This window comes from Salvelinus namaycush, chromosome 11, assembly GCF_016432855.1.
Source record: "Salvelinus namaycush isolate Seneca chromosome 11, SaNama_1.0, whole genome shotgun sequence".
NCBI lineage: Eukaryota > Metazoa > Chordata > Actinopteri > Salmoniformes > Salmonidae > Salvelinus > Salvelinus namaycush.
Window position 1 is genome coordinate 8,873,484 of NC_052317.1, and position 17,026 is coordinate 8,890,509.

The following is a 17,026-nucleotide window of genomic DNA, read 5'->3' on the forward strand; positions in this document are numbered from 1 at the left end:
GGGATGCTGTTTTTTTCATGAATACAATTCTTCTTCCTTTCACAAACAAGGGCTATGGGTTCTGGGACAAGACAACAGGGAGAGGGAGGGTGCAGGATAGAAGGGGAGGAGGCGATGTGTTGCCCCTAATCAGCGCCATGCTCAATAAGCCTGCTGGTCTGACTGGAGACGTGCCTTTATTGTGCACCGTGATCTATAACTGTGCTTTATGGCACACTCCAGATCAGTATCAGTGTGGGAAACACAGAGGAGAGAGAGGAACAGAGGCTCAGGTCGCCATTTGAGGGGGTTTGAAAGCTATTGAGGGAAAACAGTGTCTGATAACAACCCATAACAGAAGGGCGGTTGAGTTGGACTGGCACAGATTAGGATAACCTTGGACCTTGTGGAAATATTTAAAGAAAGTATATTGCTACTTGACCGCATTCCTCGAACCAGTATGGCGCTTTGTTCACGTCAAAGACTGGTGATGAAGATTGACATGTTGTGTCCGTAACGTTACATTTAAACAAAGACAGCACCCTGGGTTGTTTGCTCATAGCCACTTTCCAGTATTTTTGACACTAACCTCCACGTTCATCTGGTTTGAGATGGACCGCCCTACATATTCTCCCCACTGCTGTCATGCCAAGGCAAATCGACTGTGGAATGGCCATCTCAATCACCAAATCCCGGGACTCGTCCCTTTTAACTGGGCTGTGTGACACAGAGAGCGAGGCCAGCCAGATGGGGACAGAGGGATCACTTAAACATCTCACCAGGGCCTCCGCTTGTTCTCCCCACCTCCTCCCTTTGAGACCCTCTTAAAGAGGGGGGGCCTCCTATAGCAACTCCTGGCTATGGCCCGACCGCCTTTTGTCCCCCTCCCCAGCAGAAGTTTCTGCTCCAGAAGCCTTAGACAAGGCCTCCATTAATTGTGGGCCTGTGTGGAATACACGGGGGACAATGGGCCCAACAGAGTGTCCGGCCCTCAGACAAGGCTGGAAACAAATGGTACAGGGAGTCCGGCAGAATAGAATCGTCCTGGCTGATGTCACTGAATACATTTACCTACCTCAGAGCCCATTCAGCACCACGCTTTGTTTTATTTGGACAAAAAAAGGGGGAGGTATCAATAGCGGGAATGGGAGTGGGGAGAGGCTTGATGATGGGAAATCACTAGTCTCCATGGTCACCATCCGTCCCAAAAATATGGTAGAATTGATTGGAGGTGGGGATGAAAAGGAGAGGCTATAAGATTAAAGCTCCAGAAGATAAGAAAGCGATTGAAAACAAGGGTTGTGTTTTCCAGTTTCTTTAACTCTGTGGGATTTCTTTCCAACCCTCTATGATAATCAGATACGAAGAGATCAATCCTAATGTAACAGGGTTGGTTCAGTTAGCAAGCCACGCTCACATGGTGAGTAACCTTGCCTGAGACCTGAGGACTTGCGTTAGCTCCTAGAGCAATGTCTAGGCTTTAGCTAAAAGGGCTAAAAGTCTTGTGGCATGATGAAGAAGCAACAGGCATTTTGCAATTCCTCGGACCAAAACAAGCCGCCATCTGTCACCTTCCTTTAGCCTTAAAGTGATGCTCTAGAACTTTTGTATAATTTCAGCCAGTAGTTTTGAAAGTGGTGCTCATGAGCCAAAACGGGTCCCTGTTTTGTGTGTACTACGTCATCCAATTGTGTACTATGTCATCCATTTCGTACGATATGTTACGAATTCAATTCATACAATATGTTATGAATATTTTGTGCTTAAGATCCCGGATTGCATCTTTACATCTTAAAAAGCCAGCATTTAGAGAACTTCAACTTGTAGCAAAGGCAATGAGACTGAAGTCTTATTTAACTTTAGGTCCTTTCTTTCAAAGGAAATTGAGCAGGCATGTGCACAGATAGGGTACTGCCCAACCTCCTTCCCCTTTGCCCTCCCACTTGCCAAGTGCCCTTTTGGGTAGTGGTATAACTATAATTGCAATTTTTGTATACAGTTTTTGTCATTGTTGTTCTGAACCCACTGCCCCCAAGTTGTAGTGACGTCGTCAAGTTCACCACCCCCACCCCTACCCTCTTCATTGATCTGTACTATACAGAGCTCCCGTGCACCTGGTTGTGCCTTTTTCTAATCTGCCCTGTACGGAGATTGAGCGCCCGGTATCCAAACAGGCACGGCTTGTGATGCGGGTCAACTGTCGAGTATGTGTAGAAAGCTACTTAGTTTTTTAATGTATATTATTAACCTTAATTTAACTAGGCAAGTCAGTTAAGAACAAATTCTTATTTACAAAGATGCCCTACCCTGACCAAACCCTCCACTAACCCAGATAACGCTGGGCCAATTGTGCGCCGCCCTATAGGACTCCCGATCACAACCAGTTGTGATACAGCCCGTGATCGAACCAGGGATCAATCCAGGGTCCGTAGTGACGCCTCTAGCCCTGAGATGTAGTGCCTTAGACTGCTGCGCCACTCGGGAGCCTGTTAAACTCTTAGTGGTTGTTTTGGACACGGTACAGGGTCTGGTGAGTTTTGGGTGGTAACCCCCAAAAATGTTTTGGTTAGAAAATAGAAAGTGACATATAATTTGAAAGCTACAGCCCTTGTCTTTTTGTAAATAGAACTCAACTCTTACTGCTGGCAATGTCATAACACCCCCCCACCACCGATAAACTCGTAACTTGAAAAACCTGATTGATAGGGTCAGTTCAAGATGTCAGGCTTGAAAATCTGATCAGCCATTTTGGCAAAGTGAGTCACTACCCAAACGAGAAGGAACTGGTTTCAAGTGGCCAAGAGACGTCTCCTATCTATCTATCTATCTACTGGGAATCAGACAGGGAATATCTTAACATTAATGGATGGGTTGAGACTTCAACTTTCTTCTCATGTATAATTCCTGTAAGACAAATTTTTTTATGTTAGATTAAAGCTGTAACGCCTGTCGTCGGAAGGATTGGACCAAAGCGCAGCGTGGAAAGTGTTCATGATTTTATTTATCAAAGAAACACTCGAACAAAGTAACAAAACAAAAGTGAACAGTTCTGTCAGCTAACAGAGACTAAACAGACAATAACTACCCACAAAACACAGGTGGTAAAAAGGCTGCCTAAGTATGATTCCCAATCAGAGATAACGATAGACAGCTGCCTCTGATTGGGAACCACACTCGGCCAAAAACAAAGAAATAGAAAACATAGAAATAAAGAAACTAGAATGCACATCCCAGTCACACCCTGGCCTAACCAAAATAGAGAATAAAAACCTCTCTATGGCCAGGGCGTGACAAAAGCACTGCACTTTTAAAATGGCTGTGTTACTTATGTGAACATGTTTAAAGTGACACCAAGTAAAATGTCCAATTTTTTAAAGGTATTTTAACATTTTCGAAATTTAATTGGTGTCATAATTTATGTCAAACCTAAACTTTCAAATCTCTTATTCCCCAACATTCCCCTCTTACCCCCCCACCCCCACCCTCCAAAAAACACATTTCAATGTTTTTGACCTGCTTTTTATCTGTAATAGTCACATTGTTTCTGATACCTTTATCAGAATCCCACAGTTCTTACCTTGCTAACATTACTAAGCATGCGTTTGTTTTGTCTTATAGTTTTGAAACCGAAATGTACTTTATGAGGGTAGTATACAATATTATGGGTGTTTAGAAAATGCCACCAGAGGGCGTAAGAGTGGAACAAGTTAGTTATCAACAGTACTGCCACACCACAGCAGCATAATATTGAATTGCCACTTGATAACACTTGATATACCCTGCCTTGAACCTTAGTCACTGTTACTAGCCAGGTACCACCCGGTACTCTACTCTGCACCTTAGAGACTGCTGCCCTATGTACATAGTCATTGAACACTTGTAACGATGTTCGTCTGAGGAAGAAGGAGTAGACCAAAGCACAGCGTGGTACGTGTTCATGATGTTTATTATAACCTGAACATTGAAACAAAAACGGAACAAAACGCAACAGTTCTGTCAGGTACTCAAACAACTACCCACAAAACCAACATGGAAAATGGCAACCTAAATAGGCTCCCCAATCAGAGACAACGAGAAACAGCTGTCTCTGAATGGGAACCAATTCAGGCCACCATAAACCTACAATCCCCTTGACCATACAAAATCCCCATAGATAGACAAAAACCCTAGACAAGACAAAACCCCTAGACAAGACAAAACCCCTAGACAAGACAAAAACCCCTAGACAAATACAAAAACTAAACAAACCACCCTTGTCACACCCTGACCTAACCAAAAAATAAAGGAAACAAATATAACTAAAGTCAGGGCGTGACAACACTGGTCACTTTAATAATGTTTACATACTGTTTTACCCACTTAATATGTATATACTGTATTCTAGTCAAGGCTCATCCTATATAACTACTGCTTTACACACCTTTTCTATTCATTTATTCTCCATACTGTGTATTTCACACCATTATACAATATACAGTGGGGCAAAAAAGTATTTAGTCAGCCACCAATTGTGCAAGTTCTCCCACTTAAAAAGATGAGAGAGGCCTGTAAGTTTCATCATAGGTACACTTCAACTATGACAGACAAAATGAGGAAAAAAAATCCAGAAAATCACATTGTAGGATTTTTAATGAATTTATTTGCAAATTATGGTGGAAAATAAGTATTTGGTCACCTACAAACAAGCAAGATTTCTGGCTCTCACAGACCTGTAACCTTCTTTAAGAGGCTCCTCTGTCCTCCACTCATTACCTGTATTAATGGCACCTGTTTGAACTTGTTATCAGTATAAAAGACACCTGTCCACAACCTCAAACAGTCACACTCCAAACTCCACTATGGCCAAGACCAAAGAGCTGTCAAAGGACACCAGAAACAAAATTGTAGACCTGCACCAGGCTGGGAAGACTGAATCTGCAATAGGTAAGCAGCTTGGTTTGAAGAAATCAACTGTGGGAGCAATTATTAGGAAATGGAAGACATACAAGACCACTGATAATCTCCCTCGATCTGGGGCTCCACGCAAGATCTCACCCCGTGGGGTCAAAATGATCACAAGAACGGTGAGCAAAAATCCCAGAACCACACGGGGGGACCTAGTGAATGACCTGCAGAGAGCTGGGACCAAAGTAACAAAGCCTACCATCAGTAACACACTACGCCGCCAGGGACTCAAATCCTGCAGTGCCAGACGTGTCCCCCTGCTTAAGCCAGTACATGTCCAGGGCCGTCTGAAGTTTGCTAGAGAGCATTTGGATGATCCAGAAGAAGATTGGGAGAATGTCATATGGTCAGATGAAACCAAAATAGAACTTTTTGGTAAAAACTCAACTCGTCGTGTTTGGAGGACAAAGAATGCTGAGTTGCATCCAAAGAACGCCATACCTACTGTGAAGCATGGGGGTGGAAACATCATGCTTTGGGGCTGTTTTTCTGCAAAGGGACCAGGACGACTGATCCGTGTAAAGGAAAGAATGAATGGGGCCATGTATCATGAGATTTTGAGTGAAAACCTCCTTCCATCAGCAAGGACATTGAAGATGAAACGTGGCTGGGTCTTTCAGCATGACAATGATCTCAAACACACCGCCCGGGCAACGAAGGAGTGGCTTCGTAAGAAGCATTTCAAGTTCCTGGGGTGGCCTAGCCAGTCTCCAGATCTCAACCCCATAGAAAATCTTTGAGCCTCCCGGGTGGCGCAGTGGTCTAGGGCACTGCATCGCAGTGCTAGCTGCGCCACCAGAGTCTCTGGGTTCGCGCCCAGGCTCTGTCGCAGTCGGCCGCGTCCGTGGGGCGACGCACAATTGGCCTAGCGTCGTCCGGGTTAGGGAGGGTTTGGCCGGTAGGAATATCCTTGTCTCATCGCGCTCCAGCGACTCCTGTGGCGGGCCGGGCGCAGTGCGCGCTAGCCAAGGGGACCAGGTGCACGGTGTTTCCTCCGACACATTGGTGCGGCTGGCTTCCGGGTTGGAGGCGCGCTGTGTTAAGAAGCAGTGCGGCTTGGTTGGGTTGTGCTTCGGAGGACGCGTGGCTTTCGACCTTCGTCTCTCCCGAGCCCGTACGGGAGTTGTAGCGATGAGACAAGATAGTAATTACTAGTGATTGGATACCACGAGAAAAGGGGATAAAAATTTTAAAAGAAAAAAGAAAATCTTTGGAGGGAGTTGAAAGTCCGTGTTGCCCAGCAACAGCCCCAAAACATCGCTGCTCTAGAGGAGATCTGCATGGAGGAATGGGCCAAAATACCAGCAACAGTGTGTGAAAAGCTTGTGAAGACTTACAGAAAACGTTTGACCTCTGTCATTGCCAACAAAGGGTAGATAACAAAGTATTGAGATAAACTTTTGTTATTGACTTATTTTCCACCATCATTTGCAAATAAATTCATTAAAAATCCTACAATGTGATTTTCTGGATTTTTTTCCCTCATTTTGTCTGTCATAGTTGAAGTGTACCTATGATGAAAATTACAGGCCTCTCATCTTTTTAAGTGGGAGAACTTGCACAATTGGTGGCTGACTAAATACTTTTTTGCCCCACTGTACATATACACACTAAGTGTACAAAACGTTAAGAACATACATTACCGTTCAAAAGTTTGGGATCAATTAGTAATGTCGTTGTTTTTGAAAGAAAAGCAATTTTTTTGTCCATTAATATAACATCAAATTGATCAGAAATACAGTGTAGACATTTTTAATGTTGTAAATGACTATTGTAGCTGGAAATTAATGGAATATCTACATAGGTGGGTGTACAGAGGCCCATTATCATTATTGTGTTAGCTAATCCAAGTTTATAATTTTAAAAAGCAAATTGATCATTAGAAAACCCTTTTGTCTTTATTAAAGAAGCAATAAAACTGGCCTTCTTTAGACTAGTTGAGTATCTGGAGCATCAGCATTTGTGGGTTCGATTACAGGCTCAAAGGGCCAGAAACAAAGACCTTTCTCCTGAAACTCGTCAGTCATTTCTTGTTCTGAGAAATGAAGGCATTCCATACAAGAAATTGCCAAGAAACTGAAGATCTCGTACAACGTTGTGTACTACTCCCTTCACAGAACAGCGCAAACCGTCTCTAACCAGAATAGAAAGAGGAGTGGGAGGCCCCGGTGCACAACTGAGCAAGAGGACAAGTACATTAGAGTGTCTAGTTTGAGAAACAGACGCCTCACAAGTCCTCAACTGGCAGCTTCATTAAATAGTACCCACAAAACACCAGTCTCAAAGTCAACAGTGAAGAGGTGACTCCGGGATGCTGGCCTTCTAGGCAGAGCTCCTCTGTCCAGGGTCTGTGTTCTTTTGCCCATCTTAATATTTTATTTTTATTGGCCAGTCTGAGATATGTTTTTTCTTTGCAACTCTGCCTAGAAGGCCAGCATCCCGGAAATGTGCTTTTCTTTCAAAAACAATGAAATTTGTGACCCCAAAAGTGACTCCAAACTTTTGAACGCTAGTGTATATATATATATATATATATATATATATATATATATATAAAGGAAGAGAAGCTTAGGCTTAGCCCCAGAGAGATAGAGGGATTTTCTGTCAGCATGCTACGACACCGACATGTATTTCTTTATGTCAGATGGGTACTGCGTCTGCTATACAGATAAAGGCGTACAATTCTCTCATTTTCAATCCAACAATTTTGTATAAAGATAAGCATTATATTGTTAGATTACAGGAGTGACTCTGGTAGGCCTGAAACATTTTTCAAGTTCAACTGTCAGAGTCAGTTGGAGCGCCAGTGCGCACTGCCTTCATACCATAGGCCTGCAGTAACTAAAGCTTAATAATAGCCACACGACACCTTCACAAACGTTTCAAAACTTTATTAGGGTAATATCAAAAGTAAGTCGAGCCAGTGTTTATAGGGAAAATACAAGCAGGCTATTATATTACAGCAAACACAGCATTACAGTTGGAACTTAATTTGCATATTTAAAGAACTGGTTTCAATTAATAAATAGGCTTACAATAATAATAATGATATACAATAATAATAATAAAGATAATACAAATGATTATAAATCCCAAAATAAATAAATGCAACTTCCAAAAGTGCATCCTACCTGAATAGCGAGTTGCACTGTAGCCTGCATTTGACCACACCAACATTCATGTTAGTCCACTAAAATAATTCAAACTTGTCCACACAGAGGATATTCCTCTTGCAGGCTTTTCGCCTTAGGTATACTCTATCCTCTAAATTTTGTTTTACTTCAGTGAAAAAGGCCTCGACAGTAGTCGAGACCAAGGCTCCTCTCTCGCCCTCTCTCTATCCTCAGCAGCAGGCGCAGGTGCGCACAAGGAGTGAGTGAATGGTGTTGAAGCGCGAATTCGGGGTGTAGGCTATGATGGACAGCCTCTCCTGGACAATTTGGCCAGCTACAATTGCATTCATCGGCTTAAAAGATATATACAGTACCTGTCACGTTCCTGACCTGTTTTCTGTTAGTTTTGTATGTGTTAGTTGGTCAGGACGTGAGTTTGGGTGGGCAGTCTATGTTTTCTGTTTCTATGTTGGTTTAAGGGTGACCTGATATGGCTCTCAATTAGAGGCAGGTGGTTTTCATTTCCTCTGATTGAGAGTCATATTAAGGTAGGTGTTTTCACACTGTTTGTTGTGGGTGGTTGTCTCCTGTGTTAGTGTCTGTCTATGTTGCACCATAAGGGACTGTTTCGGTTTATTTGTTCATTTTGTTCGTTCGGTTTTTATGTAGTCATTTCCCTGTTCGTGCGTTCTTCGTGTTACATGTAAGTTCTTACGTCCAGGTTTGTCTACATTCGTTTTGTTATTTTGTTAGTTAATTCAAGTATAGTTCGTTTTTTGTCTTCGTTGTTTTGTCCTGTCTAAATAAATATCATGTCTAAGTATCACGCTGCGTCTTGGTTCAATCCATGCTCCTCCTCTTCGGATGAAGAGGAGGAGGAAAGCCGTTACAGTACCAGTCAAAAGTTTGGACACACCAACTCATTCAAGGGTTTTTCTTCAAAGTAGCAACCCTTTGCCTTGATGACAGCTTTGCACACGCTTAGCATTCTCTCAACCATTTTCATGAGGTAGTCACTTGGAATGCAATTCAATTAACAGGTGTGCCTTGTTAAAAGTTCATTTGTGGAATTTCTTTCCTTAATGCGTTTGAGCCAATCAGTTGTGTTGTGACAAGTCGGGGTGGTATACAGAAGATAGCCCTATTTGGTAAAATACCAAGTCCCATATAATGTCAAGAACAGCTCAAATAAGCAAAGAGAAATGACAGTTCATTTCTTTAAGACACGAAGGTCAGTCAATCTGGAAAATTTCAAGAACTTTGAAAGTTTCTTCAAGTGCAGTCCCAAAAACCATCAAGCGCTATGATGAAACTGGCTCTCATGAGGACCGCCACAGGAAAGGAAGACCCAGAGTTAACTCTGCTGCAGAGGATAAGTTCTTTAGAGTTACCAGCCTCAGAATGCAGCCCAAATAAATGCTTCACAGAGTTTAAGTAACAGACACATCTCAACATCAACTGTTCAGAGGAGACTGCATGAATCAGGCCTTCATGGTCGAATTGCTGCAAAGAAACCACTACTAAAGGACACCAATAATAAGAAGAGACTTGCTTTGGCCGAGAAACACGAGCAATGGACATTAGACCGCTGATAATCTATTATTTGGTCTGATGAGTCCAAATTTGAGATTTTTGGTTCCAAACGCTGTGTCTTTGTGAGACGCAGAGTAGGTGAACGGATGATCTCTGCATGTGTGGTTCCCCCCGTGAAGCATGGAGGAGGAGGTGTGATGGTGCTTTGCTGGTGACACTGTCAGTGATTTTTTTTTAAATTCAAGGCACACTTAACCAGCATGGCTACTACAGCATTCTGCATGGTGGGACTATCATTTGTTTTTCAACAGGACAATGACCCAACACACCTCTAGGCTGTGTAAGGGCTATTTGACCAAGAAGGATGGTGATGGAATGCTGCATCAGATGACCTGTCCTCCACAATCACCTGACCTCAACCCAATTGAGATGGTTTGGGACGAGTTGGACCGCAGAGTGAAGGAAAAGCAGCCAACAAGTGCTCAGCATATGTGGCAACTCCTTCAAGACTGTTGGAAAAGCATTCCAGGTGAAGCTGGTTGAGAGAATGCCAAGAGTGTGCAAAGCTGTCATCAAGGCAATGGGTGGTTACTTTGAAGAATCTAAAATCTAAAATACATTTTGATTTGTTTCACACCTTTTTGCTTATTACATGATTCCATGTTTTATTTCATAGTTTTGATGTCTTCACTATTATTCTACAATGTAGAAAATCATTAAAATAAAGAAAACCCTTGAATGACTAGGTGTGTACAAACTTTTGACTGGTACTGTATATATCTGCCAAACACCAGTGGGGCTACAGGTAGCCTAGCGGTTAAGAGTGTTGGGCCAGTAACCAAAAGGTCGTTGGTTTGAATCCCCGAGTCAGAAAAGTGAAGTGCTGTTCTGCCCGTGAGCAAGGCAGTTAACCTTTTATTAACGTTGCGTATCATCCTAAAACAGTCAAACGGAATATATCATGCTAAAGCAGTCAACCGTAATATATCATACTAAACGATCAAGACGTAGGATACTTTACAAGTCGTGTTATATTGTACGACCCCTATTACCCTGATAGACCAATGTAATGTAACCTAACGTAAAGGAACATGCCAAACATATCAATGATCAGCTCATAGCCTACCCTCTTTTGCCTCTTTTTTTTAGGAAGCGCTGTAACTAGCTTGCTTACAATTTGTGATGAGTGACTGTGTTGTTGGAGTAATAAATAGGCTTATGCTAAAAAATGTAAACATCTTGAGCCCCTGCCTCTGAAAGGTCTGTGCACAGCCCTGGAATAGAGGTCCTCCTTCTCCCCTCATCAAATTGAATTTTTTAAAACCCAGACAGGAAAGTGTTTCTCGAACCACATTCAACTGTGGCGACTCCTTAAAGCGCTAGTTAACATGTAGATTATATGCATTTCGCTGCATTGTCAACGTTTCTAAGTGTATTTACATGCTAATATGTTCAGGAATACCACAGTCCTGAAAGGTGTTGGGGGAGGTTCTGGTTAACTCTGATGTCTTTATCTCTATGGAATTTGATTTCTTTGTGCCGTCATCGCTCAAACGCATTCCTGCAGAGCAATGGTTATTATGTGAACTGATTCGTAACGCATAAACAACTTTTGACTGTTTAAAACTGGTTATTTGGAATTTGTTTTCGGCGATATGGTTGTTATTCAGCTACACCACAAGCCAAATGTCACATGTACCACACTGTTGGAATGGAAGCTTCTGTTGTAATGTCAGTACCCAGCCAGTACCAAGTCACTGCAAGGCCTCATCCAAGTCCGTATCCATGAGTGTGTCTGCTGAGGGATTTATGATTGCGAAGATGGCCATTCTTACCAGTGACGATGACTCACAAGACCCCTATTTCAGCCACTTACCCTGTGAAAGCGGCTTCTGGGGTTGCCCTTTCAGCACTCGAGGACCTCTAGCCGAGCCCCCTTCACATGGGAGATCATCCTCACTTGGGAAAAAGTCTCTGCTCTTTTGGGGGAGCTGTCCTGAAGGATGCCCTTGTCTTCAGGCCTCCCTTCCTTCTTCACCTGCTGGCTTAGTGTCTAATCACTTATGCACATAATCCCTGGTTAGTGCATGCGAGCCACTAGGCCTGGGCTCTGGCCCCCTGGCCTCCCGTTCTCACATGCTTGCTGGGTGGCTCCACGGTGGCCATGGCAACTCTCATCTTCTCATGACAGTTAGGCCTCAGGCATGGGTCTAAATCCTCTCTGGTCCCCAAGCAGTGTTTTCTGTCAGCTTTCTGTCTCTTTCTGTCAACCCCCCATCTATTTGTCTGTTGCTATTTCTGACTCTTTCTTTCTGTAACTCTTTACCCTCTCAGTTTTCCACTGTTCCCACGTTATGCTTAAAGCCTGGGAGAATGGTCACTGGTAAGCGGTTGTGCAAGTTAAACATGAAGGTTCATTCTGAAATGAAAGTTCAAATGTTGAGATGAGTCCTAGTCAACATGCCATGTTTGTGTATATGTTTCAATCCCAAAAAATGAGCATAATCAACTGACTATCTGTCCCATTCATTTGGGGTTGAAGCATGCACTGTAGCTGAATCTACACAATCGATGGCATGGGATGTGGACTCATCTTCTCACTATAGACCACTTTTTCTGTCTCCAACATCTGACAAACTTTGTTTTTGGAGTGAACGGTCACTTTAAGCCTATGGTACCATGGTCAGTACATCACTGCTTGGTTCAGATTAGACAAAAAGAAAATACATAATTTTCCCCATGAAAAGAAATGTGTTGTATGTGATGCAACCAGAAACCGTGGATTGATGGCAGCATTCGCGCAAAACTGAAAGCGCGAACCACTGCTTTTAATCAGGGCAACATGACCGAATACAAACAGTGTAGCTATTCCCTCTGCAAGGCAATCAAACAAGCTAAGCATCAGTATAGAGACAAAGTAGAGTCGCAATTCAACGGTTCAGACACGAGAGGAATATGGCAGGGTCTACAGTCAATCACGGACTACAAAAAGAAAACCAGCCCCGTCGCGGACCCCAATGTCTTGCTCCCAGACGAACTAAAGAACTTCTTCGCTCGCTTTGAGGACAATACACTGACACCAACACGGCCCGCTACCAAAACCTGCGGACTCTCCTTCACCGCAGCCAACGTGAGTAAAACTGCAGGCCCAGACGGCATCCCTAGCCGCATCCTCAGAGCATGCGCAGACCAGCTGGCTGGTGTGTTTACGGACATATTCAATCAAACCTGATCCCAGTCTGCTGTTCCCACATGCTTCAAGAGGGCCACCATTGTTCCTGTTCCCAAGAAGGCTAAGGTAACTGAGCTAAACGACTATCGCCCCGTAGCACTCACTTCCGTCATCATGAAGTGCTTTGAGAGACTAGTCAAGGATCATGTCACCTCCACCGTACCTGACACCCTAGACCCACTCCAATTTACTTACCGCCTCAATAGGTCCACAGACGACGCAATCGCAATCACACTGCACACTGCACACTGCCCTAACCCATCTGGACAAGAGGATTACCTATGTAAGAATGCTGTTCATCGACTACAGCTCAGCATTTAACACCATAGTACCCTCCAAACTAGTCATTAAGTTCGAGACCCTGGGTCTCGACCCCGCGCTGTGCAACTGGGTCCTGGACTTTCTGACGGGCCGCCCCCAGGTGGTGAGGGTAGGAAACAACATCTCCACCCCACTGATCCTCAACACTGTGGCCCCACAAGGGTGCGTTCTCAGCCCTCTCCTGTACTCCCTGTTCACCCATGACTGCGTGGCCATGCACACCTTCAACTCAATCATCAAGTTTGCAGACGACACTACAGTGGTAGGGTTGATTACCAACAACGACGAGACGGCCTACGGGGAGGAAGTGAGGGCCCTCGGAGTGTGGTGTCAGGAAAACAACCTCACACACAACGTCAACAAAACAAAGGAGATGATCGTGGACTTCAGGAAACAGCAGAGGGATCACCCCCCTATCCACATCGACGGGATAGTAGTGGAGAAGGTGGAAAGTTTTAAGTTCCTCGGCGTACACATCACGGACAAACTGAAATGGTCCACCCACACAGACAGTGTGGTGAAGAAGGCGCAACAGATCCTCTTCAACCTCAGGAGGCTGAAGAAATGTGCCTTGTCACCAAAAACACTCACAAACTTTTACAGATGCACAATCGAGAGCATCCAGTCGGGCTGTATGACCGCCTGGTACGGCAACTGCTCCACCCACTACCGCAAGGCTCTCCAGAGGGTAGTGAGGTCTGCACAACCGCATTACCGGGGGCAAACTACCTGCCCTCCAAGACACCTACACCACCCGATGTCACAGGAAGGCCAAAAAGATCATCAAGGACAACAACCACCCGAGACACTGCCTGTTCACCCCGCCATCATCCAGAAGGCGAGGTCAGTACAGGTGCATCAAAGCTGGGACCGAGAGACTGAAAAACAGCTTCTATCTCAAGGCCATCAGACTGTTAAACAGCTATCACTAACATTGACTGGCTGCTGCCAACATACAGACTCAAATCTCTGGCCACTTTAATAATAGAAAATTGGATGCAATAAATGTATCACTAGTCACTTTAAACAATGTTTACATACCCTACATTACTCATCTCATGTATATACTGTACTCTAGACCATCTACGTCATCTTGCCTATGCTGTTCGGCCATCGCTCATCCATATATGTATATGTACATATTCTTATTCTTTCCTTTACACTTGTGTGTATAAGGTAGTTGTGAAATTGTTAGATTACTTGTTAGATATTGCTGCATGGTCGGAACTAGAAGCACAAGCATTTCGCAAAACACTCGCATTAAAATCTGCTAATCATGTGTATGTGACCAATAAAATTTGATTTGATTTGCAATGCTACTTGCAGTATTCGGAACTTGCCATTGGTAATGTCCCATCCCATCTATTTAAAATGTAACAATTATTTTGCCCACTCTGTGAATGTTTTCAGCATGAGGACAATGTTGCCCACTGGTTTAATGCAATGGTTTAGTTACTTTTTGAAAACTTGACCAATTGTTTTTTATTGGGAGTCGGAGGTGTAAAATGAGAGTGGAGAACATACTGCAATCATTCACTGCGGCCCCTAAGTGCAGATCAGTTTACCCAAAGGCCAGCCCTAGCCTTAACAATTAGGAGGGGGGGGGGGAAACGCTAAAAACCATCAGCCTTTGGGGGGGGGGGGCAACCTACAGCGTTGTGTGGCCCCACACTAACAAGTGTCAGTGATACCAGCCTGTCCTCCCCCTATGTGAACGCCATGTGAGAGGCGGCCCCGTCCCTGCCCTGCCGCCTAAACACAAGGCCCTCCATTGACTTCTAACCTGTCGAGGGACCAGAGGAGACAAAGGGGCCCGGGGCGGGGCCCGTCCCTCCAACAAGGCTGCGAACAAACGCTAACACGGCTGCAACTGTCCACCCCCTGAATCACTGAATTTATTTACCAACCACAGAGCCCATTCAGTCCCACATCCCCCTGATAACAGAAGAAGACAGAGATGGCCATAAAGGATGGTGGAAGGAGCCTTGCTTAGGAGAAAGGAGGGAGGAGAAGAGGCTTTGTGTCCTTCTGCTGGCCTACAGATCGTCGCAGGCCTACTACCAGACATGGGCGTCTTTGTGTCTTCCGTACAATGGGGCGAACCGTAAGTGAGCAGCGGGCTAGCCTTGTGGCCCGACTATTAATCACTGTGATGGCCTTATGAGTGTGCCCATAACTCCAAGTGAGTTTTTTTTACTGTGACTTTTCCTCTGCTATCTATGTAAGTAGCTACAGAGTACGGCGCTTTCTGAGTTGTAAGGTATCAGTGCATTCCTCAGTTCACAATGATGAGGGAGTAATACATTCATATTTTAGTCATTTAGCAGACACTCTTATCCAGAGCGACTTAAAGTAAGTGTGTTCATCTTAAGATAGCTAGTTATCCTACTTCTATGGGTGTAAGAAGCCTGAGGAGGCTCGTCTAACAGCTCCCTACCAAGATGAAGCCATGCCACACAGTGAGAAGCCAATCATTGAGTGCAAAAGGGCATAATAGGAAGTGGCTTGTATGTGTTGGCCTTAAACACCTCCAATGTTTAAACAGTCTTAGAGAGATCGTTACTTTCAGAAGAAGTACACCGTGCTGCGATGGAACTCTGGCATCGGTCAGTCATCAAACTAAACGCCTGACATTCCACAAGTAAGCCCAAGCCTCAAACTCTGCGAGAACAGTCAGAAATAAAGCCCGTGTTCGTGTGTGTTCTTTAAGTCTTTCTATCCATCTCCATCTGTTACTTTACGGAAGACAAAGGAATAGAGGAAAGACTTACACCAAACCTCTAATGCCACACAAGCGAGGCAACAGTAGCCAGAAACACTGCAAACACTGCTCTAAAGCAAGGGATCCTCTTTCCAATACACCACTGTTGACCAAAAAGATGATATACAAGTGGACACAGACATCAATTCATGACTCCTCCTCATCCCCATCCTCCTCATCATGAATAATCCCCAACTGCCTCTTCTTGCCCTGATCTCTGGGAGATTCCATTCCTTTCACTGGCACCAGGCACCCCTCTCTTCTTATTCAGGGTCCCCCTTCTAAACTCAAAATCCACCCATTCACTGCTATGGGCCCTGATCTCCACATGAAATGATACCCCTCTTTCTCTTCCACTCTCTGGGCTTTAAAGCGCCCATATGCCAGGCAGCGAGAAGGCTGGGAAAGCCCATAATTGATCAGTAAGATGCGAGTGAAAAACGTGTGACCAGGGTCAGCCCCCCACGAAGCCCAAAGGAGTGTTCTGATATCCAGATTTATTGGGAAATGGAATGGTTGAGTTGTCTTTAGAATTGGACTAGGCATTTATGCAATCCTCTCTACAGAGCAAACACAGGGGATAATATCATTATTATTGTAGCCATTTTGAGCAAATCGCTCATTTTTGGTGAGTCGTATCACAATGGAAAAGAAGGGATTAAAAGTAAACAATCGCTACAATTTGCGAAACCAGTTCCATTGAAAATAGCATTTGTAAGGTTTCATTAGTTGTTGCTTTTTGTGGTTCTGACTAGCAGTAAGATATTAAACGGATTGCTAAGCGAAATGATGTACTTAGACATTTGTTTCCTTACCTTGCAAGTAGTCTATGGACAAGGAGAGAGAGACTGCCACCAAAAATCAATGATAGTCAATCTCCCCCGTTTGTTGTTGCCCAAATCCTCTTTGAATCATTTTTTACCAAGTTGTTGAGCAATACAACACATTTAAGAGATCATCTGGGCATGACATTTATAGGTAAGGAAACAAATATCTAACTATGCAATTTTGCTCTACTACCCCTTTAATCCTTCTGGTTCGACTGTTACAGAGAGATCTGTTCAAAGTAACTGTTGACAAATGTTTAGGTCGATATCAACAAGCTTGGATGTATGCTAGACGAAGTAGGGGATACATCAGTTG